Source organism: Sus scrofa, chromosome 15 (genome assembly GCF_054392235.1).
Source record: "Sus scrofa isolate SSC_HxYL_T2T_F1_AM1 chromosome 15, Sscrofa_HxYL_maternal_Yorkshire_Landrace_v2.0, whole genome shotgun sequence".
NCBI lineage: Eukaryota > Metazoa > Chordata > Mammalia > Artiodactyla > Suidae > Sus > Sus scrofa.
Window position 1 is genome coordinate 27,357,990 of NC_139397.1, and position 27,483 is coordinate 27,385,472.

Here is a 27,483-nt window from a genome sequence, read left to right on the forward strand (position 1 = left end):
GCCAGAGGTACTTGAGTGTCTTGTAGTAGCCTAAGGTTATTGTTGTAAACCCCGATTATCATTAAACAGTATTGAACAAAGGATTTCTATTCATTTTAGTGTTCTTGTTAATTAATAGGATAATTAATACCAGACAATACATAGATTTGCATACGACAAAATTGAGTGCTATGTTCTTTTGTAGATTCAGAGAACATTCAAATCTTCTATCAAATCTAGCCATTCTATAAGCAGGGATGCCTCATTTTCCATAGGCTATGTCCTAGCTGATGTTAATGATTTCCAAATCTGGCTTTAAAGCAGAATCATTCAGATGGATCGTAGGTTATTAAAGCTGGAAATTTCTTAAAAATACGGATTCCTGGGCTTTACTTCTAAGGGTTTTTTGTTTTGTTTTGTTTTTTTTTTTTTTTTTTTGTCTTTTTGCTATTTCTTGGGCCGCTCACGCGGCATATGGAGGTTCCCAGGCTAGGGGTCGAATCGGAGCTGTAGCCACCAGCCTACACCAGAGCCGAGTCTGCAACCTACACCACAGCTCACAGCAACGCCGGATCGTTAACCCACTGAGGAAGGGCAGGAACTGAACCCGCAACCTCATGGTTCCTAGTCGGATTCGTTAACCACTGCGCCACCTTGGGAACTCCTCCAACTCCTAAGGGTTTTATTTTGGTGAAGTCTTGGGGCAGCAGAGAATCATTGTTTAGAAAGCTTCCAGGTGACTCTCATGGAAGCCAAGTATGGAGTACCTGGTTCATGAAGAAATTTGAAGATAATTTTAGGAGTATATGGTCACTTAAAATACCTTCTATTTGTAAGTTCTAGAACTCTAAAAATTTTCTTTGAAATAGACAACATTGGATTCTTCTTTTGAGAATGCTTTTACAAGAGTCTCTCCATTGCGAATGTGTGAAACTAGGACTTAAGGTATTGGTGGCTTCTGGTGCTTTCTGTCTGACAGGAGTTAGAATGCAGACAAGAACTTGTGAGAGATTAGGGAAGCAGAAGAGAGCAGGTATGTGGAAGGGTTCCAGAAATCAAAGGACTACCAAAACCCAAACTGGCCCATTTCATACATGTGATCGAGGTTAGTGTTGTCTTCAAGGCAGTACTTGAAGTTTCCAAGTTTATCCACAAATTTCCGGGTTTCTTTGAGGATAACTCCTTTCTTAACGTTTTTGGAAAGAAGAGAGAACATCGCTTCCTCTTATTAACAGTGACTTGGAATTATGAGAATTGGCATCCTATTTTATAGTATCAATAACTCCTATTGTTACCTTTCAACTTCAAGGAGAACATGAGTTAGAGACTTTCAGAAAATAGAAAAAAAGAGAAATTACGTTCACTAGTGAATATTTCCGTGGGGTGATCTGGTACGTTTTAAACTCCATAACATTCCAAACCAATAGCATTTTTAAAATGTGTTGTATTGTACCCTGAATATTTTTATCATGAATCCGATAGGTATATTCTTTCTGTATTCTTTATCAATGGCTCTATTATTCTTATTTTCATTTTTGTAATATCCCAGAAATAAAAACGTGTACATATATAATATTAGTCAACAAAGAAACCGTTTTTCTCAGTCTGGTAGAGGTACTTTATCCTAACGAAAATGTATCTAGTTAGATTTTCACCAAAAGGTGGAGCGAAGTACTGGTAATCTGCAGCTTGGTACTATTGCTAGTTTCGGTTAACCAGTATTGCCATGTCCAGCGCTGCAGGGAAACAGGGAATCCTGGAAGAGGGATGGTGCCGTATAACAGAACACACAAGACTCTTACATTTAGAAAGTGGGGGACCAGGAGGCACTCCGTTCTGTAAAACAAAGGCGCCTAGGCTTTAACCCACAGGATTTTTATTAAGAAGGTGATGAGGAGTTCCCGTCGTGGCGCAGTGGTTAACGAATCCGACTAGGAACCATGAGGTTGCGGGTTCGGTCCCTGCCCTTGCTCAATGGGTTAACGATCCGGCGTTGCCGTGAGCTGTGGTGTAGTTTGCAGACGCGGCTGGGATCCTGCATTGCTGTGGCTCTGGCGTAGGCCAGTGGCTACAGCTCTGATTCAACCCCTAGCCTGGGTACCTCCACATGCCGCGGGAGCGGCCCAAAGAAATAGCAAAAAAAAAAAAAAAAAAAAAAGAAGGTGATGAGATTATTACTAAGGGGATTAAGGAAGGTGACAAGATTAGTGGGCAGAGACAGGCATAGGCAATAACAAGATTATCATTTTAGTAATATCAAAGGGGGTATCCTTAGGACATAATGCAGCTGTTTATAGAATAACATGATTAATGCATAAGTCCTTCATCTTGTCTTAGAAAGAGACTCTGTACTTTAAAACTCTGAGTCCAGAGTTCCCGTCGTGGCGCAGTGGTTAACAGTCCGACTAGGAACCATGAGGTTGCGGGTTCGGTCCCTGCCCCTGCTCAGTGGGTTAACGATCCGGCGTTGCCGTGAGCTGTGGTCTAGGTTGCAGACGCGGCTCGGATCCCGCGTTGCTGTGGCTCTGGCGTAGGCCAGTGGCTACAGCTCCGATTCGACCCCTAGCCTGGGAACCTCCATATGCCGCGGGAGCGGCCCAAAGAAATAGCAAAAAAAGACAAAAAAAAAAAAAAAAAAAAAAAAAAAAAAAAAACCCAACTCTGAGTCCATAGATGTTTGCCTTCTGCAGAATTCTGCTCTTCCATGGTCTCCAACACAGTATGACTTAAGAGACAGGTTTTTAAATACTTCGATAAATAATACTCATCTTTCCTTTTCCCCAGTATAGATTCTCAAATAACAGCTGGGCACAGGTGACCTGGAATAAAGCCTGCACATCCCAGACTCTATTATGATCTTGTGACTAAGTTCTCTGCAGAGTTGCTTGTGAAGCTTCAGGGGAAAGTTCTTAAAAGAAAAGAGTTTAACCACCTCCCCCCCACCCCCATCTTCTAAACTAGATGTTTGGTGCTAGAGCAGCTGTCTTGGAATATGATGTAGAAGTTATATATAGAAGATAGAAGAACAGCAAGATAAAGAATCTTTGGCCTTGGTGATTGTGTATTTACATATCATTGGCCGGGCCTGCATACCTACAGTTATGCATGGAACAGAGTGTACTCATATTTAGTTGAGCTAAATTTAGCACCATGATAAAGAACAAAGGCTTAGAGACCAGACTGGGTTTGAGTGAGTCTTGGGTCTATTTCTTATAGCTCTGAGACTTTGAGAAAATTAAAGTAACAAATGGTGCTTCCATATCCTCATTTATAAAATGGGCTAATGGAAACACTTAACCCATGAGGTTGCTATAGGGATTAAATAAGATAGTGTATATAAAATGCTTATAGCGGTAACTGGCAGATGGTAACGCAGATGGATAACAATAATAATAACTAGTATTATTTGAACCACAGTTAAAGTCACATTTTTTATGATCACAGAAGTTAATCCTAGTGAATGCAGATGCTCAGGTACATATACATAATGCCCAGTATGAAATGTGTGCTTAATTAATATTTTGAATGAATGAGTGAACTATGTATGTTACCTTTAAGTTCACATACTGTAATAACCTGAGGAGTGACCTTAAAGAACATTTCAGCCTTCATTAACATTGAATTATGAGAAAACCCATTAACTTTTTGTTCTGGTGACTAGATACAATAGTGCCCTTTTGGCATTAAGCCCCAGGAGTCAATGACCATTCACCACTCACTAGTTCAGCAACTTCTCACATGGTCACTGCTTTCAGTTTTCAATCCTGTGCATCTGTCACTGCATCGGACTCTTAACCCATTGTGGGCTCCTCTGCTGCTGGCATGTATGGCAGGCTATCCCTGTGCCACCAGCCATCAGCATACCCTGAGGAAGAACTCATTCATTTAATGTTAGCCAAACAAAGACCAAACAAATCCACTGCCAAGAAATGCCCCCTAATGTGCTGAATTCAAAGAAATACTTAGTGGATTATCAGTAATTGAGGAAAGGGGTGTTTAGCCATCCTGTGTCTTTCCAATAATTTGGGACTAGCTAAATTTTTTTTTTTGTTTTTCAGGGCTGTACCCACAGCATTTGGAGGTTCTAGGCTAGGGGTCTAATCGGAGCTACAGCTGCCAGGCTGTGCCACAGCCACAGCGATGCCAGATCTGAGCCACAGCTGTGACCTAGACCACAGCTCAAAAAAAAAAAAAAAAAAAAAAAAATGCCAGATCCTTAACGCACTAAGTGAGGCCATGGATTGAACCTACAACCTCATGGTTCCTAGTCATATTTGTTTCTACTGTGCCACAACGGGAACTCCTGGGGTTAGCTAAACTTTAAGAACGAGTTCTGTCCAGTTTTCCCAGCACCACTTGCTGAAGAGACAGCCACATGTAAATCAATGAAACTAGAACACACCCTCACACCATGCACAAAAATAAACTCAAAATGGCTTAAAGTCTTAAACAGATAAGATACCATAAAACTCCTAGAAGAGAACATAGGCAAAACAATCTCTGACATCAACCTTAAAAATGTTTCCTTAGGTCAGTCTCCCAAGGCAACAGAAATAAAAACAAAAGTAAACCAATGGGACCTAATCAAACTACAAGCTTTTGCACAGCAAAGGAAACCCTAAAAAAAAAAAAAAATAAAAACCCCAAAGACAATACAATTTCAGTACTATTCACAGTAGCCAAGACATGGAAACAAGTGTCCATTGACAGATAATGGATTATGAAAATGTGGTACATATAAACAATGGAATACTTCTTGGCCATAAAAAAGAACAAAATAATGCCATTTGCAGCAATATTGATGAAACTAGAGACTCTAATGCTAAATGAATTAAGCCAGAAAGAGAAAGGCAAATACCATATGATATCACTTATATGTGGAATCTAATATATAGCACAAATGAACCTCTCTACAGAAAAGACACAAACTCATGGACTTGAAGAACAGACTTGTAGTTGCCAAGGGGGAGGGGAGGGAGTGGGATGGACTGGGAGTTTGGAGTTAGCAGATTCAAATTATTGCATTTGGAGTAGATAGTTAATGAGATCCTGCTGTATAGCACAGGGAACTATGTGATGGAACATGATGGAGCATAATGTGAGAAAAAGAATGTGTGTATATATGTGTATATATATGTATGTGTGTGTGTATATATGTATATGACTGGGTCACTTTGCTGAGCAGTGGAAATTGACAGAAAATTGTAAATCAACTATGACAGAAAAAGTAAAAATCTTAAAAAAAGGAGTTCTATTTTGTATGCTGTGCTGTTTATACTCCATATGTATGACATAACTTTTGCAAGTAGTGTTGAAAGGGACATATGATTTCCATTCGATTATATCCCCAAATGAAGAACATACCAAACTTTAGGGAGAGCATGTGATATCTGCAATATTTATAGATTCCTATGAAAAATTATGCTACTATGTAGAGCATACAGTTAGTTTCAAGTTGCTCTTTTCTAACCAGTCTATACATTTTCTTTAAAGTTAATATAAATTTAAACATTATGCTTCCTAGGAGTTCCTGTTGTGGCTCAGCAGTAACAAACCTGACTAGTATCAAGGAGGACACACGTTCGATCCCTGGCCTTGCTCAGTGGGTTAAGGATCCGACGTTGCCGTGAGCTTTAGTATAGGTTGCAGATGCAGCTGGGCTCCTGTGTTGCTGTGACTGTGGGGTAGGCCAGCAGCTGCAGCTCTAATTCGACCCCCTAGCTTTGGGAACTTCCATATGCTGCAGGTGCGACCCTAAGCAGGAAAAAAAAAAACAACCCAAAATTATGCTTCTTATAATTTGACTGCGTGATGAAGAAGAAAGGTAGAAGATTTTACAGTAAAGGTATAAAATTGATAAAGAAATATATCCGACACAACAATAGTATACCTGGTATCTTCTTTTCCTATACACATTTAAAAAATTTCATTACTCATTGGCCCAATTTTGCATTTAAATATGAATTCATTTAATTTTACTTTGCAATCAGGTAAATTAGTGAGAAGGAATCTAAACAATATGCTTTAATTGCATTTATAAATTATTCTCTCTGTCCTTCATGAACATTCTTTCTTTTTTAGATATTGAAATGTAGTGTCTAAATATAAAGTGCAGTAACATCTGGTTCTAATTGCTGGTTTGAATAATATAGACAGACCTTCAACATTTCATGCTTTTGAAAGGATGCGTTTAGTAGGAGGTTCTGAGTCAAAGGTTGTAAAAATTTTGTACCACTAAAAATAGTTGAAATCTCAGATGCATTTAAAATGGAAATTACCATTTTCTGAGCGAATAAATCCTCTCTGTGTAAGGTTTATATATGCTAGAAAAGGTTTGTCAAAAGAATCTTTTTGTTTTTTTTTAAATATTTCATATTCCATCATTCTCATATCCATAGTACTTTTATTTTTCACAGATTTCAAGTCTTATTCAAATCCTGACGTGAACATTCAATTCAGTAATCACAGAAGCCATATGTTGCACAGGGTTTTATGTTTAGGGTTATCTTTTAGACCTATTCCACCATAATAAGGTGGAGTGGAACTGTCCAATTGTCCTCATGGGTGACAGAGGCAGATGTTTTGTTGTACTGGTAGAAGTGTGTGTCCCCGTGTGTGTGTGTATCTATCTTAGGTGTTATGTGTGACAGATCACTGTCGTGTATGTATGTTTAAGCTTTTCTTCCTTCCCCTGACCATAAAGCTCCTTCCCTCTATACTTGTCCCACTCACTATTCTTTTCTGAGTTCTGCTTTTGTGACTTTATTGCTGTTACACTCTTGCAAAAGAAATGTAAAGGCAAACAGACTTTAATTCGATGGCACTTAATAAATAACTGTTGTCTTAGTGCTTAACACAATGAAATGATTAGGTGTCTTAGAACATTATATAATTATTCTATTTAGAATAAAATCTAATGTATATCTAGATTCAAGATCTCTTTGCAAAGATAACCATTGCTCCCTTTCTTGAAGGTGGGTGTGGTGAGAAGGTGGGTGCTCTGGGTTCTCAGAAAAGGTCTCTCTATAATTTATTGGACACCTGACACCATCTGGGCCATGAATATTCTGGGAAGTTGAAAGTGACCACTTCTGAAATGGTATTTTACAATTCATATTGGCAGATAACTGTTTTAAAATTATCAATTGAACTGAAATTTTGAACTGATATTTATGGTGACCATTTGAAATGGACCATCCTCTCTCTCCATGACAGAACAGCAATGGGCCTGTGCTTAGTGGGTAGAGAACCCTCATTTTAAGCACACAGGCTCTGGAGCCAGACTTCCTGAGTTCACACCCTGCTTTTGCCATTTATTAGCTGTGTCACCTGAAGCAATTTAACTGGCTTCTTTGGACCTCAGTTTTCTCATCACTAAAATGAGGATAGTAACCACCTCATAGATTATAGTGACACCTAAATTATTTAAAGTATATAAACTGCTTATTATTACTGAAGTTATTTGGGACTCTTGTACAAATAACTATTGAGAGGCTAGGTTATTCTAGTAGAAAGTTTGGTCAGGAAGGCAGGTGTGAAAGCGAAGAATTCAGGGTGATCTTGGAGCCAACTCCAGACCAGCACCAGCAATGACTCCAAGGAGCCTTTTTTGGAAGGCAACTAGTCATTGCTTATGCATTTGATCCTCTGGATCAAAGAAAGTGCAGATCTGCTCCAAAGTCTAGAAAGAAAAAGAATTTTCACCCATTCAAACCTCTTAAGAACCATGTCTGCTAATAAGAGGTGAGCCTAGATTCTGTTTCCCTCAAGATTTCAGTAGGTTCTGGACCCCGTGTTAGAGGAATACTAAGATTCTTCTGATCATATTCGCTTTCCTTCTTAACTCAGTTCCTTCCTGAGCCAGAGATAATGGTCTGAACTGGTAGAACTTCAAAGTAGTTAGTGTTTATATAGCACTCAAATTAGTACCTTACACACTGTGAAAATCCTCCTACCTCCCATATGGCGGTTAAAATACTACTCCTGATAATCTCAGCAACAATTAGTTTAAATGAAATTGATTGAGCATATAACCGAAATGGCCTGAAGTATCACACATTGTTTATTTTGATCAATGGCAATTTTAAGGAATTAACATATCAAAGTTTTGCCCAATTATTCTAACTAACATCATCCTTCTGGAAAAGTTCATTTAATTTAGAGGGAAGGTTTGTCTTGGTAATGATTTGCAGTTCATGCCACTGCCTTGCTCTGGCCCTAATTATTTCTTAACTACATTAGTAATAAACAGCTTCTGCCTTGGGGCCCTTCATCCAAACTTCCAATCAGGTCCTTCATCACTGCTGAAGTTACTATTTTTAACATAAAACTCAAATTTGTTCCTATGACTCATTTAATTAAAACCCTTCAATAATTCTTCCATGATCTACAGAGGAAAGCGCAAACCTTTATCTTCTGCATTTGGTTTTTTATAATCTAGTCCTGCTTTTCCCCATAGTCTTGTCTCCTACTACTCCTTGGCAAAAAACTTGGTCCAGCTGGATTAGGACTCTTTGCCATGTCCTAATCTTGTTCTCATTTCTATCTGGTTGACGTACTGTTTTTCTACATGGAGTGCCTCTCCTGCTTTGTTTACTTGGTGATCTTCTACTCATCCATATTTCCTTTTCTGTGAGGTTTTCATAAGCATCTGTGATCTAGGGTGTATAATTCTTATTTTTGGGGTCCCACAATAACATTTCCTTACCTCAGTTACAGCTCTTATCGTTTTGTGTTAAACTATCCACTGATTCTTTGCTTCATTCTTCCTACTCACAATTAAACTGTGAGCCAACCTTATGAGAACTGAAATCAAGCCTGTTCATGTCTCATGCCAAAGCAAGGGGTAGTAACTAACAAGTAATTGGTACCAAATAAATGTATGTGAATGAATTTGTTTTATTTAAATCATGTTTTCTGATCCTCAAGATTCAACCCTCAAAAAATATTATGCTGTGTGCTAACTTTTTTCTTGTCACTGGAAGAAGACTGAGTTCAATTCAGCATAATTCTAATAAGAGAATTGTGAGGGTAGAAAAAGTGGCCCAGCTATGGAAGTTCTCAACATCTCAGCAGAAAATTGATGCTTACTATCCAACCTAGCATAGAGGTTTGCCATTAAAGATAGTTTAGGCGATTTGCTTGCTGGCACTGTGTCTTGGCCCATGGAAGTGACATAATTACATGAGTAGGACTAGCTGTTGCTTAACCAAGATAATGGTTTAGATAAAACCACCGGCTATTTGCTCATCCTGTTCATACCTGTTTCCCTAAGTATATTCTATTGGATCCTAGTCCTCAAATATGCTTCCAAAAAGGATTCTCTGGTCTTTTAAACTTGACAAATGCCACAAACTCTGTCTCCTTCTTACGGGCTGCATACATGTGTAAACATCGTAAAGAATCTGAATAGTTAAGTGCAGAAATGCATTTAACTTTGTTTAACTCATAATCTCCTAGTTTTACATGACCACCAGACTCCTGTTTTTCATAACAGTCTTCAACATTTTGTGCAGGGAGTTCCCGTCGTGGCACAGTGGTTAACGAATCCGACTAGGAACCATGAGGTTGCGGGTTTGATCCCTGCCCTTGCTCAGTGGGTTAACGATCCGGCGTTGCCGTGAGCTGTGGTGTAGGTTGCAGACGCGGCTCAGATCCTGCGTTGCTATGGCTCTGGCGTAGGCCGGTGGCTACAGCTCCGACTCTACCCCTAGCCTTCGAACCTCCATATGCTGCATGAGCGGCCCAAGAAATGGCAAAAAGACAAAAAAACAAAAAACAAAAAACAAAAAACCAACATTTTGTGCAACATTGGGAAACACTATTCTATGCTGAAGACATTTATGTGTAGAAGCCACAGGCTCACTGTTTATGATCAGTCTAATTTCTCCAACTCTGCTACCGTACCCCTTTCTTCTGAGTTTTTTTTGTCAACTCTTCTATATACAGCTACATAGAATTTCAGAGAGGAAAGGAATCATCTTGCCTGCCTTTGTATTAGAAACGAGAAAATGGAGTTCCAGATACCTCTGTTGACTTGCTTATTGCTAACAAGCCTGGCACATGAAGGAGCCTGGTTGCCTGACTACCAGTCTCACCATGCTCCACTGTATCAGGAGGTCCAGGTCCCTCCTCTCCTGCCCTTGGGAAGCCATGCCCTGTGAACTGCCTCAGCACTCAGTACACCTCAGCTGTGCATTAACTTATTTATGTCCTGAACTTTTACAGTATTAGCTTGGATATGAGGAGTCTGCTTTGTTTGCTTGTTTGTTTCTTAAACTCTGTAGTGATTTTTAGTCCCCAATCAGGTATTTGTTTCTCAAGGGAAATAAGCTTCAATTCTTTATCTGAAGTATTCTGATGGAAACAGCTAAAAATTTCCTAAAAAGTGACCACTAACAATTTATGTGAACAAATAGAGAAAACCATTAGAAAATAGAAAAATAACGTAATACAAACAAGCAATATACTTATGAAAACTACTTAATCCAATTAATAATCAAAGAAAGGCAAAATATAACCAAATGAGATAGTATCTTTTCATAAAATTGATCAAAAGAATTTTTTTGTTACCCAAGATTGTCAAGACCAGGTGAAATAGGCCCTTTCATATTTATTCTCGGAATTATGCAGCTTGGAAAATATTTTTATATGGAAATTTGGAACCGGTCTGAATCCTTAAAATGCTGCCTGCTGTGTTTTTGACCCTTGGGTTTTTTTGTTTTTTGTTGTTTTTCAGGGCTGCACCCATAGCATATGGAAGTTCCAGGGCTAGGTGTTGAATCAGAGCTGCAGCTGCTGGCCTACGCCACAGCTACAGCAATGCCAGATCCGAGCTGCATCTGTGACCTATGCTGAAGCTTATAGCAACGCCAGATCCTTAACCCACTGAGTGAGGTCAGGGATCAAACCTGCATCCTCATGGATACTAGTCAGGTTCTTAACCCAGTGAGCCACAATGGAAACTGACCCATGGGTTTTGACCCTTGCAATTAAATTGATGCATAAAACTTATATTTGATTATTCATCCAATATAATGTAAACAAATTATATCACAAAGATAGTCATCAGGGTATTTTTAATGGAGCAAATTGGAAAATAGCTAAAAAGCAAAAAAGAAGTATGAGTCAATTAAACTATTGTATGGGCAATGTAATGATTCATAGCCATTAAAATTACCTCCATAAGATTATTTACTTTGCTGGAAAGATGTTAATGATACATTGTTGACTGAGAAAAAAAGGACGGTTAAAATATATATACCCTATGACACTAATTTTTGTTAGAAAAATCTCTATATATCACAACTATGGATAAAAATCTCATCTGTATTCCCAGCCTAGATGTGTACTTAGCTTAGAGGCAATATTTAACTAACATTGAATGGGGTGTTCCTGTTGTAGCTCAGCATTAACAAACCTAACTATTATCCATTAGGATGCAGGTTCAATCCCTGGCCTCACTCAGTGGGCTAAGGATCTAGTGTTGTTGTGAGCTGTGGTGTAAGTCACAGACATGACTCGGATACCGTGCTGCTGTGGCTGTGGTATAGGCTGGCAGCTGCAGCTCTAATTTAACCCTTGGTCTGGGAACATCCATATTCCACGGGCGCAGTCCTAAAAAAAAAAAAAAATTAAAAATAAATAAATAACATTGAACAAGCAAATTGAAACAAATCTGGAAGTATATATGGCAGAATGATAATACTTTTTCATTGGCATCATGTCAGTTCATATGTTTCTCATTATTTGTATTTCATTTATGTAATAAACCTACATAAACTTTGCAATAAGAATATTTTTTAAATAATAAAAACTCAGCTGCTCAGTTAATATCATATCCTAGCAAAACAACAATCACCACTTTACCCTCTTTGTCTTCTAATGTTTAAATGAAGATGCTTAGATCTCATTCCTAGTTTGCTCAGGGCTACTGTGGAATTCTGCCCATACCAGGCCCTCCCAGTCAGACAGCCATGCTTATATTATTGACTGTCATTTTTAAGTGGCTCAGATTCTATGTTCAGAATTTCCTGAATGCTCTGAAGAATAACTGCCCACCCACAAACCCCATCATGCTCAGCTTGGCAGGGCTCTCTTGTCACGTACTGCATTTTCCAGGAACATGTTCTATAGAGAAAAATGGTCCCCAAGGAGTAACTGAAGCGTGTGTGTAGGCACTTAGAATTGACATACTGTAGAATGATCAGGAATTTATTTGGATAAATAGCCTGTAATATAGTCAGAGACTTCCCATAATTCTGAAGTCAATGAGGCCCTCGGTAGTTTTATTTCCCTCAGTTCCGAGACAATGGGATTCACATAGACTATGGATTTATTCATCAAATCCTGAGTATAAGAACTTGTCATCACCATCTTATTTTGGGACAGCCAAGCATGGTTCCTCTTGGTAAATAATATGAACACAAAATAAACATTGTGAGTATCTGTGATCCAGTCTTCCCTGTGAGCAGCTGCAAGTTCAGCTGCTGCTCCATTCAAGTAAGACTCTGCTCATAAAGTGATAAAATGCTTGAGCTGCAGTATTTCACTGTGGGTTGCTGTATGTCAGAGGCGCTTGCCAACACATTCCAATACTCCTACACTATGTGCACCAGAGAAAGAGGTACAAAATTCCTTTGAGTGTGAACTCTGGACCTAAAGAATTTTGGTTTCCTTAATTGATAACTTTTTAAAAATCTTAAGTGCCTTAACTTCTCTGAACCTCATCTTTCCATCTGTGTAAAAGGAAACTATCAGTAGCCATCTCATAGGGCTGTTGTGAGGAATAAATTCGACCATGTTTGAAATGTGCTTAAAAATGACTAGCATATATTAAGTGCTCAAAGTGTGAATTCCTCTTATTATCACAACCACCACTGTCATCACAATGATCACTTCAGAGAAGGGAATCTACTCTCTTGGCTGTGATTCAGTTGGCATTTCTAACCTGGGTTAAATGCTGTAGGAAAGAAGAAAGAAACCTAAAGAGAGACAAATAAAAATAGTAGGAGGAAGTGAGGGGAGAGGTGTGAAGAGGAGAGGACCAAAACGGAAAGAGAAATATCCATGCTGTAGGCTGAGGTCCTTGAGTAGCCAACACCTGCCTTAAGTAAGGGTAGGGGTAGAATTTGGAAGAAGGGTATTACCAGCTTTGGCAAGTTTTCTAAGGTCAGTGGGACACAGTCTTACAGAGATGTGTGAGATAATTTTTGATTATGGAGCCACTATTCTCAATAGCTCTGCTTTATACTCTTGCATCTTCTTCACTGGTGGTAGATGATGGTGATGTTGGTGACGATGATGGTGACAGCAGTAGTAGCTATCAGTTACTGAGCTTCTGTGATGAGCCACACACCACACTTTACGGGTGAAGAGATTAAGTATCAGATGGTAGAACCAGAAACCAGACAGTCTCTGAAGATACCACACAATGGGTATACATGTGTGCCTACATATTTTCAATCTGAGCTCTTTCTGCCGTACCATTCTGTCTCTCTTTTCTTCCTTCCAGATTAAAAAAAAAAAAAAATTGGTTTTATAGTTCTCAGGATTTAGCAGATTGTTCTGCTGTCAAGTGCAATGAGGATAAGATTATCTTGATCTTACGAAGTACAGGATTTCTTACCAGATACTTTTCACTTTTGCAGGACACAAATACCAGATTTTCTCTGCTACTTCAATTTCCCATATATCAGGAATTTAATGGGGATCCTTTCAATGAAGGAGCTTCTTGCAATCTACCAAGTCAATTTTCTAGAGATTCATTTAACCTAAATTAATTCCTTTAAAATAAATAAAATGAAAAGTCAGTGTGCCTGGGAGCGTTATTGGTTATAATAGTTTTTAGTGAAAAATATTAATCACTTCCAGCACATTTCTTATATGATATGAGGTATGGAACCCCTTTTACATATTCTTGCCATTTTAAAGTACCTTTTCTGTTTTTCTTATTTATCAAGGATCTCAAGCTTCAGCCCAACTTATACACATTTCTGGGATTCAGATGTTTGAACATGTCTTGCAAATAGATTGAGAAGTACAAGTCATGGTTATTTGCTTAAATCTTAGAGATGTTTCTTAGGAGACAACTTAGCCTGAAAATTAAAAAAAAAAAAAAAAAGGTAAAGTAGCATGATTCAGGGAAAAAAGACTAGACATTGGAGGAAGGGACTGATTGTTTTTCCACTTTGAAACCCAAATTATATGTCTTTGCCTCCAGTTTATTTCCAATGTCTTACATCATCTTTAGCATCAACAGTCTAAAGTCTTTTTCCTGGAGGTTGATAATCTCCTGCACTTAGCTATTTTTCTGGGTTTTTTTCTGTCTTCCTTATCTGAGTTATAGTTCTCTGTCTTTTCATTTTTATAGGTTTTTGGTGTGGTGTCCTTTTTTCAGACAATAGAGTTGTAGCCTCTCTTGCATCTGGTGTCTGCCCCCCTTGTGGCTGAAGTTGGTATGGGGATTTGCTGTAAGCTTCCTGATGGGAAGGGACTGGTGCCTGCCCACTGGTAGGTGGGGCTGATTCCTGTCTTTCTGGTGGTGGGGCTTTGGGTGAGATTAGAGGTGGCTGTGTGCTGGGGCATCTTTGGGCAGCCTGTTTACTGATGGGCAGGACTGTGATCCCACCTGGATTGCTGTTTGGCCTGGGGCTTCTCAGCACTGGTGGGTGGGGCCAGACTTTCCCAAAATGGCCACCTCCAGAGAAATGTATGCTGATGAATATTCCTGAGATCTTTGCCTCCAATGTCCTTCCTCCAAAACAAGCCACAGTCAGCCCCTGTTTTCCCAGGAGATCCTCTAAGAACTGCAGTCAGGTCCAACCCAGATTCCTATGGGGTCTTTGCCTTGCCCTGGGACCCGATGCACATGAAAGTTTGTGTGTGCCTTTCAAGAATGGGGTCTCTGTTTCTCCCAGTGCCGTGGAACTCCTGCACCCAAGCCCCACTGGCCTTCAATGCCAGATGGTCCGGGGGCTCTTTCTTCCAATGCCAGATCCCCAGGCATGGGGACTTGATGTGGGGCTCAGAACTCTCACTCCTGTAGGAGAATCTCTGTGATACAGTTGCTTTCCAGTCTGTTGGCTTCCCACCCAGGAGGTATGGAGTTGCTTGTATTATGTAATTGCCCTTCCTGCCTCTTGATGTGGCCTCCTCTTTGTCTTCTGGAGTAGGATATCTTTTTGAAAGTTTCCAGTCCTTTTGATTGAAGGTTGTTCAGCATTTGGTTGTAATTTTGTTGTTTTTAGGAGAGAAGTTGAGCTCCAGTCCTTCTATTCTGCCGTCTTAATCCCTTCTCCCTGAAACCCAAATATAAATCATTGCTTATTCAGTTTTTTGCTAGATACAATTGTTTCTGGAGGTCAGTCAATCAAACAAGTAAATTTATTGAGTAATTACATGCTCAGTATGTAAGTAGTGCTATAATTGGGTATGTATAAAATGTGATAGCTGCTCCATTTGTTCTTCATCTTGGTATACCCAGAATCCAGGATAGTGCCTGATTTATGTACATGATCAATACTAATTGATGGATAAATTGGTGAGTGAACAAATGAATGAATCGTGCCCTGGTGAATTTATACCTTAGTTGTGGAGACAACACAAATGAGAAGAAGCAGCAGGCTTTAAAGAAGAAGAATGTGATTTAGTTTTGAATTATGCAAAGTGTCTTGGACTGAATTCATAATTGGGTTCCATTTCTACTCTCTCTTTGACTTAATTCAGTGACCATGCGTGTTACTAAAATATGTAGGGCCTAACAAATTTATAAGATATTTTCAAGTTGTAACATATTTTGGTTTGATAAAAATGTTTTCTGGAATACCTTACTTCTCAGAAGAAGACAGTGAAGACTGGAATGATAAGGGGAAGGCTTCAGTAAATAGATAATTTTTTATTTCAGTAGGATTTTGATTAGGTGGAAGAAAAAGAAACTACTGTAGCAGATGCTTATACAAATATCACAGTATCAAGAGGTGGCTTAGGCACCATTTTTATAGATAATGAAACTAGGATAAGGAAAGAGACCAATATGTCCAGTAGAGAGTGGAGACGTGAGGATTGGAGCCAGGAGAGTCACACACTAATGCCTCGGCTCTTTCCTGTGCTTCCCATTAAGGAGTTTGTTATATAGGCAGATCCTGAAAATTTGGTTTTGTATTTGCAGTGCTTCTGCAAATTAACTCATTTATCTAGGGAAGGTTTCTCACCAAAATGAAGTTTTGTCAAGTTTTTCATCTGTGGCAGACAATGTTACTTGCTTCTTTAATATCTCTTCTCCTTTTCTGTTTTATTAGAAGAAGTAAATATGCCAGGTTAATAATATATAATTCCCCAGGCTCACTTGTAGCTAGGAGTGGCCACATAGCACGTTGTCCCGAATGTGCTGTAAGTGGAAGTATACTAGTTAGAATGTCTGGGAAAACAACTATTTTCCACATAGATTAATTCACCTAACATATTCCTTTTGTGTTTTGCACTTCACACCTCTTACTACTTGAAATTCAGCTTTTGCCTAGAGGTAGAGCAGACATTCTGTAGGCATAGTGACAAAAGCCACATGCTGAGAATTACAGTGCAGAATGATGGAAAAGGGATTTGTGTTGTTAGCAGTGTTTTGAAACCTCTATTCTAATGCTTCATGTTAATATGTGAAAACTAAGAAAGGTTTAGTAGCTTGCAGCTAACTGGTGTACCAGGGTGGAAGATAGTATATTCAGTCAATACACATTTCTGGTTACCTTTTCCAAATCTAATTCTAGAAATACTTAAAATGTTGAAGAATTTTAGACTTTAACAACAACAACAACAAATGTGGCTAGGTCCTTGTATTAGTTTCCTAGGGCTGCCATAACAAATTTCTATAAACTTGGTGGCTTAAAACAATAGAAATTCATTCTCTCATGGTTCTGGAAACTGGTATTGGTGGGACCATGCTCCCACTGAAGAATTCTTCCTTACTTCTTTCTAGTTTGATAGTGCCCAGCATCCTTGGTGGGTTTTTGTTTGTTTTGTTTTTGTTTTTGTTTTGGCTTAAAGCTGCATTGCTTCAATCTCTGCCTTTGTCTTCCAGTAGCCTTCTTCCCCATGTCTCCTTGTGACCCTATGTGGCTCTGTTTTTTTCCTCTTTTATTAGAACACTAGTCATTGGATTAGGGCCCATCCTATCCAATATGACTTCCTAATAACTTACTAATTAAGCTAGATTTCTCTGCAAAGACCCTATTTCCTAATACTAGTTCACTTTCTAATGTCCTGGGTGGCCATTAACTTTTGCAATATTCAACTTATTTCAGTCGATGTAGAGGAAATGCTTAACTTAGAATAGGAGAAAGGCAGACACCATAGAGAGGAGATAGGCTGGGGGTGGGAGAGCTCTCTCGTTTTGGCCCTGAACTTTTCCTTAAATCATCTAAAGAACTTATTGAAGGGGCTCATTGAGACACCAAGAAAAAAACAAATCTAGGCACATTATAGTGAGACATTTGGAGGAAGTACTTGTGGCATGGATTTTGGCTGGCTAAATTTATTCCTTTCCTCCCTCTTGTCAGGAAGCAATTTTTATATATTATAGATTTTGGCAGCATAGAATATTCACCTCTCTTGCAGCTAGGAGTGGCCATATAAGGGAGTTCTACATGATACTCCAAATGGGTGCCCTAACACATCCATCTTTATAGCATAGGGATACAGTCAATAATATTGTAGTAAGTAGACTTATTGTGGTGATCATTTCATAATGTATAAAAATATTGAATCACTATATTTTAGATCTGAAACAAGCATAATACTGTATATCAATTATAATTTTAAAAAACTTAATCTCTAAAAAAATTGGACTTAAATCAAAATGTAAAAATTGGACTTCATCAAAATGTAAAATGTCTTTTCTTCCAGAGACAAAATTAAGAATTTGAAAAGTCGTCACTGATTGGAAAAAAAAAAAATTCTCCATGCATACATGTAAAAGAGAAAGATTTGTAACCAAAAGAACTTTTAAAACTAAATCACAAGACAAAGTTAATAACACTTGGTCAAAATATCTGAACAAAAACTTTCCAAAAGACACAAATAGCCAATACGAATGTGAAAATAGGTTCCACATGATTGGTCCTTAGGAAAATGCAAGTTAAAACCATAATGAAGTAGCCACTAAAAGGCTAAAGTTAAAAATATTTGCAATCTTAAGCACTCTTAAGAACATTCCAAAATTAGCATAACACTATAAATCAATTATATTTCAATAATAAAGAAAGAATGTCCAGCAGCTGGGCCATGGATGCATCACTGGTTGGGATTTAAAATGGTACAACCACTTTGCAAAACTGGCAGATTCTGAAGAGGTAAAATAGACCCTTACCATGTAACCCAGAAAGCCTACTTTGAGGCATTTATCCAAGGAGAATGAATACCAAAGGCTTGTACACATACCAGCTTTATTTGTTGAAGCCGCAGATTGAAAGAACTCTGAATGCTAGTCAACACGTGAGTTGATAATTGCTATGGTATATTCATTCAACTACTGATCCATACACCAATGTGGACGACTCTCAAAAATAATCCTGTGCAGAAGAAGCCAGGAACTACAGAGTGTATAGAGTGTGATTTCACCTGTATGAAACTCTACAGGAGACAAACCTAGTTTGTAGTGTCAAAGAGCACATAAGCAGTTGCCAGGGCCTTGCTCTGAGCCAACCTCAAAAGGTACAGAGGGCACCAGAGAGGAGCTTTCCTAAAGTTGTTAGGTTTCCATTCATTTTCAGGCAGGTTCTTCCTTCACCCAAGTCTCTTTAAGACTTAAAGATTAAAGATGGGAATGTTCTAATTCAATAGGTCTTGACTCTTGGCTCGTGAACTAGTGTGCTGTGAAATGAAAAAAAAAAAAAAAAATCAGACAGGTAGGAAGTCTTTCAGGGTACTAAATTTATTCAATTGTAATATTGTGAAATTATCTCCTTGTAATTTGGTGTTAAAATATCTATTTATTTTATGCAGTGGTGACAGTCAGTGATGAAGTAGAATTTTTAATTGTCCTTGTTTGGTAAAATAGATATTTAACAAGTTTGGGTGTTAGAAAAAGAGGAAAAATGGGAGTTCCCATTGGGGTGCAGCAGCAATAAACCCAACTAGTATCCATGAAGATGCCAGTTTGATCCCTGGCCTTGCTCAGTGGGTCAAGGATCTGGCATTGCTGAGAGCTGTGATGTAGGTTGCAAGATCATGGTTTGGTTCTGATGTTACTATTGCTGTGGCTATGGTGTAGGCCAGCAGATATAGCTCTGATTTGACCCCTAGCCTGGGAACTTCCATATGCAGCCCTAAAAAAAGGCAAAAAGAAAGAAGAAAAAGAAGTTGAAGGGAATGTAGGAGAATGTCATATTCTGTCTTAATCTAGGGAATCATATCTATTTTAGAAATCTGCAGAAGTGTAGGCAGAGAAACAAAATAACAAACACAAACAAAAATTAGAACTTTTTACTATAATCACAATAAAATTTTTATGCTCAGTTAAACATATTCTGATAAATTTTAGCATATGGAATTTACAACAGTGAGAACTGTTTAATATTTAATACAGTTTTTAAAATGCAAGCTATTCAGCAAGGAAAGTGACATCTATGAAGATAAGTATAGTATTTGAAAGGACAGTTCACATAAGTGTATAATAAGTATGTAAATTGATTCTCAAACCCACTACTGATTACAGAAATGAGAATTAAAGCAACAATAAAATACCGCTTTATAATCGCCAAATTAACAGAAGTTAGAAGGCAGGTAAGGATGGGTCTGGTAGCAGAGGCATCTATCTACATGGACAGCTAGTGGGAGGGTAAAATGTCGCAATACTGGAGCGAGGCTGACAGTACCTAGTGAAATAAGTGTGCCTGAACCCTGCCACCCAGCTTATGAAAATGACTGAGTGTGATGGAGGATTGTCACAGCGTCATTGCTTGTATTAGCAGGAAATGGTTGGCAACCTGAGAAAATGGCCAAGTAAAATTAAGCATATGCCTATGCTGGAACACAGTCAGCAACCATGAGGTAGATTCACACTGGACGACATGGAATGATTTCACAAACAGGAGTGAATGAAAATGGCAAGAAATGTTATGTGTAACACTAGTGTTTAAGCAAATTAAAAGCAACACTCTTCAATTTCCAAGGACACAATATGTCTAAGTAAACAATGGATTGTTGGAAAGATAGGAAAGGGAGAGGAGTGATAAAAGGGAAAATAAAATAAAATAAGAATTCAATTGAATAGGAAATGATCTTTAACATATTGATGATAAAAGCATGATGAATTGAAAATATTATTAGTCTTATATATGTTGATATTTTAAAAGTTAAAGAAACCACTATAAATCAGTACATTAGCATTCATGTGGGAAAGAGAGAGAAAGTGAACTATGACCAAGAATGACCCTAGTCAATCCAAGCTTTTGTAGATTATTACACAATGCTGTGTATATTTGTATTTTGCTTACCATTGAAGTATGCACTGATTTTCCTAAATTCTTCTTCAGCTGGTAAATGTCTGCAAGGTAGATTCTCTGGTTCAGCTTTCTCCATGATTCCTGACCCACAATGTTGCAGATATTTGGGACTCAGTCATATTTAGATCTTTCTCAATTAAAAGAACCAAAAAGTTGGGATTCTACAGGATGTGGCTTCCTTGGATCCATCCTTAAGCAACTGCACCAGTTGTGTTGAAACTGCTATACCTGGAGTTCCCGTCGTGGCGCAGTGGTTAACGAATCCGACTAGGAACCATGAGGTGGCGGGTTCGGTCCCTGCCTTTGCTCAGTGGGTTAACGACCCGGCGTTGCCCTGAGCTGTGGTGTAGGTTGCAGACGCGGCTCGGATCCCGCATTGCTGTGGCTCTGGCGTAGGCCGGTGGCTACAGCTCCGATTCAACCCCTAGCCTGGGAACCTCCATATGCCGCAGGAGCGGCCCAAGAAATAGCAACAACAACAACAACAACAAAAAAAAAAAAAAAAAAAAAAGAAACTGCTATACCTGCTATTATCCTTATGAAATAAAGATTCTCTCCCCCTTATATGTGGTTGCCAGTTTATTTTGTATTTTTCTGGTGAGAGGATATTTCCTGTGCTAGGTGTTTTGTAGCACTTCTTCGGCTTTATTGTGTGGTGATACCTTTAGACCCTAATTGATTTTCTCATAAGAGTTTTGATTCTTTTTGAAACATTAAAAAAAAATTTCTTTATGGGATGTTTCTCTCACAGACCTCTTGTCCCCTCTCCCCCCCCACACTCTGACTTCCATTTTCCCACTGTGTCCTGGATGTTTTATTTCTGTTCTTCCTCTGTGTGTTCTGGCAGCCATTCAGATAGTTGGGCGCCATGTAATGAAATGAGAAAGTTACACTGCCATGCTGGCACAGTCAAGTTCTGCCTAAGTCTGTTATTAATAACTGTGTGACCTTGGACGAGTTATTTTGCATCTTCAGCTCAGCTTTCTCATTTCTAGTGTGAAGAAAATAATACTTTGTTGATATGATTTTTGTGGAAATTTAATAATGTTAATAGGTAAAGCTTATACTAGCAGCTTAATTTTTTTATGTACCCATTTTAACACTATGATAATCTCACATATTTGGTATCCTCTCCCAAACAAATAATGAATTCTTTTGATTAATAGTTAATAAGCAGAGAGACTCACCCCAAACCTCAGCTTACCCAATCATGAAGTCACATCCTGGCTTGAGCCTTGCCTCATTCTTGATACCTCAGTCTGCAATTTTTACTCAGATTTCTGAGATAAGTTTAAAAATAAGGTGAGGCTTTTGGAGGGAATGATGCGATAGTCAGGCACTTTAATGGGCAGTAAAACAAAGCTGAAAACAGAATTTATCTTGAGGATGTAATGCAGTGTCTCCTGAGCTAAATAAAATAATATTAGCGAGAGCTCGCTGTACAATTTCTGTTCAAAATGGCAAGAGAGAATGAGAAACTCACTCTGAAATGCTGAAAATAAAATGCTGAAAATAAAAGGAAGGAATGACAAAGTATAGCAAAGGTTTTGATAAACTTTGGGGAGACAGAGGTGTAGAACCATATTGACAGATGAGTTCCAGAGGAAAGAGCCCTCATTGAGAGCAAGCATAGATGAAAATTCTCAGCTAAGGAGGGAGTTCAGGGTGGAGGTGCCTGGATTTAGCTTGTGCAGAGTTCACATGAGAGAGGAACAAAGTTGAAGCTGTTGGCTACAGAGCTGTACCTGGGGATTTCCTCTCCTCCCCACCTGGAAATGGTCCTTGCCCTCTTGGATATGTTGTCATGTTTGCAGCTGGCTGGAGACTAGAGGTATGCTCTATGCAGGATATTGAGCCTGCCTTCTGTCAGGGAGCAAGGCTCCCTGGCTTACAGAAGCCCCAGGAATTAGTTGGTAAGATGAATGCAAAATCTGAGTTGGTTTCTGCTATCTAGAAAGAAAGCGAGTGTAAAACTAACACTGTCACTGTCACCACCACCACTTTGCCTTTGATTTTGTCCTTAAAGAGACATAAAAAACAAGAATGATACATGGCTCCCTCAGCAAGAAATAGTCATCCCTTTCTTCTCCCTAATCTTTGGCAACCACTGGCCTTTTTATTCTCTCCAAAGCTTTGTCTTTTCCAGACTGTCATGTATTTGAAACCATACAATATGTAGACTTTTTAGAATGGCTTCTTTCACTTTGTTATATGCCTTAAGATTCCTTCATATGTTGTTATGGCTCAATTGCTCATTTTTTAGAGATGAATAATATTCCATTATCTGAATGTACTGCAGTTTATTCACCTACTGAAGGACGTGTTGGTTGCTTTCATGTTTTGGCAACAAACCTGCTATAATCATTCTTGTTCAGGTTTTTGCCTGGGCATAAGTTTTCTCTTTACTTGGATAAATTACCAAAGAGCACAACTGCTGGAATATATGGTAAAAGGTTGCTTGGTTTTGTAAGAAACTACCTAAATGTCTTCCAAAGTGAGCACCAGAAGTGAATGAGAGTTCCTGATCCTCTACATCCTCCCCAGCATTTGGTGTTGCCAGTGTTTCAGATTTCAATCATCTTAATAGGTGTGGAGCGGTATCTCATCGTTTTAATTTGCAATTAGCTAATAGCATGTGCTGATGAACAACTTTTCTTATGCTTATTTGTCATCTGTATATCTTTGATGAGGTGTCTATTCAGGTCTTTTGGCCATTTTTCAATAAAAATAATTTTATTTTTTCATTTTTAACCATTAAATTTATGTTTTTATGAAAATATATTCAAGTTTTATTGACTGAATACAATTACATTTCACTTTTAAATTACTGTCAACAGAACAGAGGGTTTGTGAAAAATCTTAAAATAACAGTTAATGATTGTATTAAACTCAAGGCAAGAAAAATAAATTTTATGAAAAAATTATCTAATAACTTATGTGTATCCTTATTTTATTATTGATCTAAATGTCACTGGCACATGAATAGAGCAGCCAGATATTTACAAAATTATATAATTATCTTTAATATTTTGCAAATATTCAATCACTTAAAAATTATAACTTCACACACAGCTGTCATAAAGGTCAATTTTCAAAGTAGAAGGATAAAGTATTTGTTGAATGGTTTGATAGTTTTAGTTATAATGTTTGTGTATTTCCACATGTGATATGAGGGCATCCATTTTTACTCTGCCTTGGGTTCCCCAAGTGTTGTGGATGGGACTAGACCCTATTCTTTCCCACTGGATAAGATGATGTGTTGTGCAACAAATTCTACCACCCCAGGGGCTTCTAAATGAAAATTCAATAAGACTTCTTTCCTCTCATTACATTCCTCTGCTGAGGCTGTGAGTACAGAGCCTGACATCTGCTCTGTACTCACAGCAGGAACACGGAGAATACAGAAACGCAAAGTTGTTTTTAAAGAGGAACATGGAGAATACAGAAACGCAAAGTTGTTTTTAAAGAGGATTACCATGTATAAACACTATCTTACCATACATTGATAAAGGTGTGAGCAGTACTCCATGGGAGCACAGTGGAGCAGTAGCTGTGAACACTCCACACACAGTCAATTTAAAGACATCCTCCTGTTGTGAGTTTGGGGTAAGGATTTTTGTTTTGTTTTGTTTTGTTTTGTCTTGTCTTTCTAGGGCTGTGCAGGCAGCATATGGAAGTTCCCAGGCTAGAGGTCGAATTGAAGCTGCAACTGCTGGCCTACACCGTAGCCACAGCAACACCAGATCCAAGCCATGTCTGCGACCTATACCACAGCTCATGGCAACGCCGGATCCTTAACCCACTGAGCAATACCAGAGATTGAACCCATGTCCTCATGGATACTAGTCAGGTTTGTTATCATTGAGCCACGACAGGAACTCCAAGTTGGGGTAAGTTTTTAAATTTATGGGTGATAGGTCCTAAATCCTGTGATGGCCCTGCACCAAAGAGGACAAGAGATGAATCAGTCACAACTAAATAATAAAATAATGAAATATGTCCATGTGTATGTACATAGACATGTTTCAATTATAAATATTTGTATTTTTGAAGGTGTCTCCATCAGCATATGTTACTACTCAAGTTGTAAAATCAAGAGTTTGGAAATTGATGCAGTGAGGAAGTGTGTCAGCATGTGGTCTACAGCCTACCTGGTGCAGAGTGGAGGGTTCAGGGCACACCACAGCAGAGTATGTGGAGGTGTGTCTCGAGAGTGCATTTCTGTAACAAGCTGCCTCATTCTTGTGCACAGTAAAGTTGGAAAACCATTGTATATAAGGTTTAAGGAAGATTGTTCTGCTGCACTGTGGAGAAAGGAAAAGAGAACCAAAAAACTCAAGTTAGAAACACCTATTGTGTTTTTTTTTTTTTTCCCCACATCTAAAAAAAGCACTGAAGTATAGTTGACTTACAGAGTTTTGTTGCTTTCAGGTGTACAGCAAAGTGATTCAGTTTTATATGTGCGTGTGTGTGTGTGTATATATATATGTCTTTTTTCTTATAGCTGATTACAAGATTTTTTTTTTTTTTTCTTTTTTAGGACTGTACCTGCAGCATATGGAGATTCCCAGAGTAGGGGCCAAATCAGAGCTCTAGCCGCCAGCCTACACCACAGCCACAGCAACTCAGGACCTGAGCTGCTTCTGCAACCTACACCACAGCTCATGGCAATGCCGAATCCTTAACCCACTGAGCAAGGCCAGGGATCAAACCTGTGTCCTCATGGATGCTAGTCTTATTTGTTAACTGCTGAGCCATGACGGGAACTCCTTATTGCAAAATATTGAGTAGAGTTCCCTTTGCTATAAAGTAGGTCCTTACTTGTTGGTTATCTACTTTGTATATAGTAGTGTGTGTATTTTAATCCAAAACTCCCAGTTTACCCCTCCACTGCAGGTTATTAATTCAGATGTTAGTTGGCATAGCCAGCTCTAAGGGGAGTGGTAGTGGGAACAAGGAACAAAGAATGGATCTTAAGAACACCTTGAAGGTAAAGTATATAAATCTTATTGTCTAGATACAGGGGATCTAGGAAAAGAATAAGTCTTAGAGTATATTTTAAAGAATTCTTTCTCCTGATAAACTATCCAGTTGCCCATTCCCCTCTCACCCTCCTACCTCCCAATTTATAGGCCCACTGAAAATAAGTGATTTGCCCATTTGGTCACACATCTGCAAAGACTTTGAAAAGAAACCAAACTTTTAGGCATTAAGGACAGTAGTCTTGCCTCTAAAACCTGAGTCACATATGTTTCTAGGTATTGAGAAAACTGGTCTGCCATTCAGTGTTTTGTTGAAGCTCATCTACATGATAATATCAGCAATGGGCACTGTGCTAAGAGCCAGGATCACAGTGGTGAATACAATAAATATGCTACCTGCTCCTCATTTAATTCACTGTCTGGTTGATAAAATGGTGATGCCAATGCTAGAGAAGTTTCTTTAGAACAGGAGGTTGATGCGGTGATGGGGATGTGATGAGTTATTTTAGTGAAGGTTAGTTTGAGACATGCTGGATTTGATGTCTGTCTTTCGTGTACATACAAATTGCCTCATTCTCCTTGAAACCTACATGTTCATATTTATTTATGTATGTATGTAGGTTAAGCAGATCTTCTCTAGGTGTCTTTTCAGATAAGGGAAAGAGAGAAGTATAAATAGTGAGGAAAACATTTATCACATCCATTAAAAACACCCTTCCTGAGTTTGTAGCAATGTGGCCTCTGGTTTGTGGAGAAGAATAAGGTTGTTTTACTAGATGGAACAAAGTTGCAGGGTTTTGACATGACTTTTTATCATTACTGAGGTATATCTTTCTTCTGTAAAAAGTGTCTTGTCTCTAGGATTTTTTTTTTTTTTAAGATTCTTCTATCCTTTGGAAAGAGACGAAGCACTAAGGCAGTATTAGCTGTTTGTTGCATATACTCTGTAAATTGGCCATCAGCCAGGTTTCCTCATAAAGATGGGTAGTGTGCCTTTGTCCCACCTTGTGCCAAGAATAGGAAAATGAATTAACTTGGACATGCTTTGGATGATTTTCAGCATGAAAACTGATATCCATAGGTTTAAAATGAATTTATTCTCTAAATATTTGCACTCAAAAAGGTTTAGATGAAAATACTCTGTGACGATTCAAAGATAGAACGTTGAGAAGTAACAAAATTAGAATCATTTCAGAGAATTTTAAAGAGACACATTGAACAAAATACCTGTGGGTGAAGTGGATGCAGCTTTGGATGCAACTGCTTGAATCTACTTCTAAGAGATTTTTCTAGCTTTTAAAGAAAATTTTTATGTTGAGAAGTTTGAGATTTTTTTATATACTCACATGATATAATATACTTTTTTCTTTCTTCCCTCAAATAAGGTAGAATAAACATTAAGGAAAAATTTGAAACCTGCAGTATTACCTAATTTACTAATTGCAAAATATCTTAATATGTTTTGCCATTTTGTGTATTGAATAATAAAAATATAATAGACCAGACAGTCAGGTTCTATATGATTGTGAAGGAGTGGAAATATTTTTATTTCTTCTTGGTTTGTAACTTGAATTTAAAACTAAAAAAAAAAAAAAAGAGAGAGAAGGAAGGAAGTGGAGGGAAAGTGGAACATTTTGATAGATTTTTCAAATACTTTTAAAGATTTTCTTTTTTGCTAGTTTAGAGAAACGGGCACAATTTATGTAGTATTGTTCTTCTGTGATTCTGATTTTGCCTATACAAAGACTGACCATACCAATTATTGTTCATTTGATCTAGAAAGCTTTCTTTTCCATATGTGAATGTTATATTGGTATAGCTAATAATTCCCAGAAGAGACATAAAGTGCCCTCATAGAAAATAAAATTGAAGTACCTTAACACATGCTTAGGCAGTCACAAATGGAACAGTTTGCAAAAACCTTTTTATATTTCTAGGTCATTGATATTTATTTATGAGAGTAATTTTCTATTTACAAATTGTCATTAATCCTGACAGCTTTATGGTTTATGTGCTCCCTTAGG

At 38.2% G+C, this 27,483-nt stretch overlaps 1 protein-coding gene across 14 annotated transcripts in view; it reads left to right on the forward strand.

Annotated features, from left to right (window-relative positions):
• The window catches only part of LOC106506183 (uncharacterized), a 777,071-nt gene that overhangs the window by 161,031 nt on the left and 588,557 nt on the right, over nt 1–27,483 (forward strand). The window lies entirely within an intron of this gene.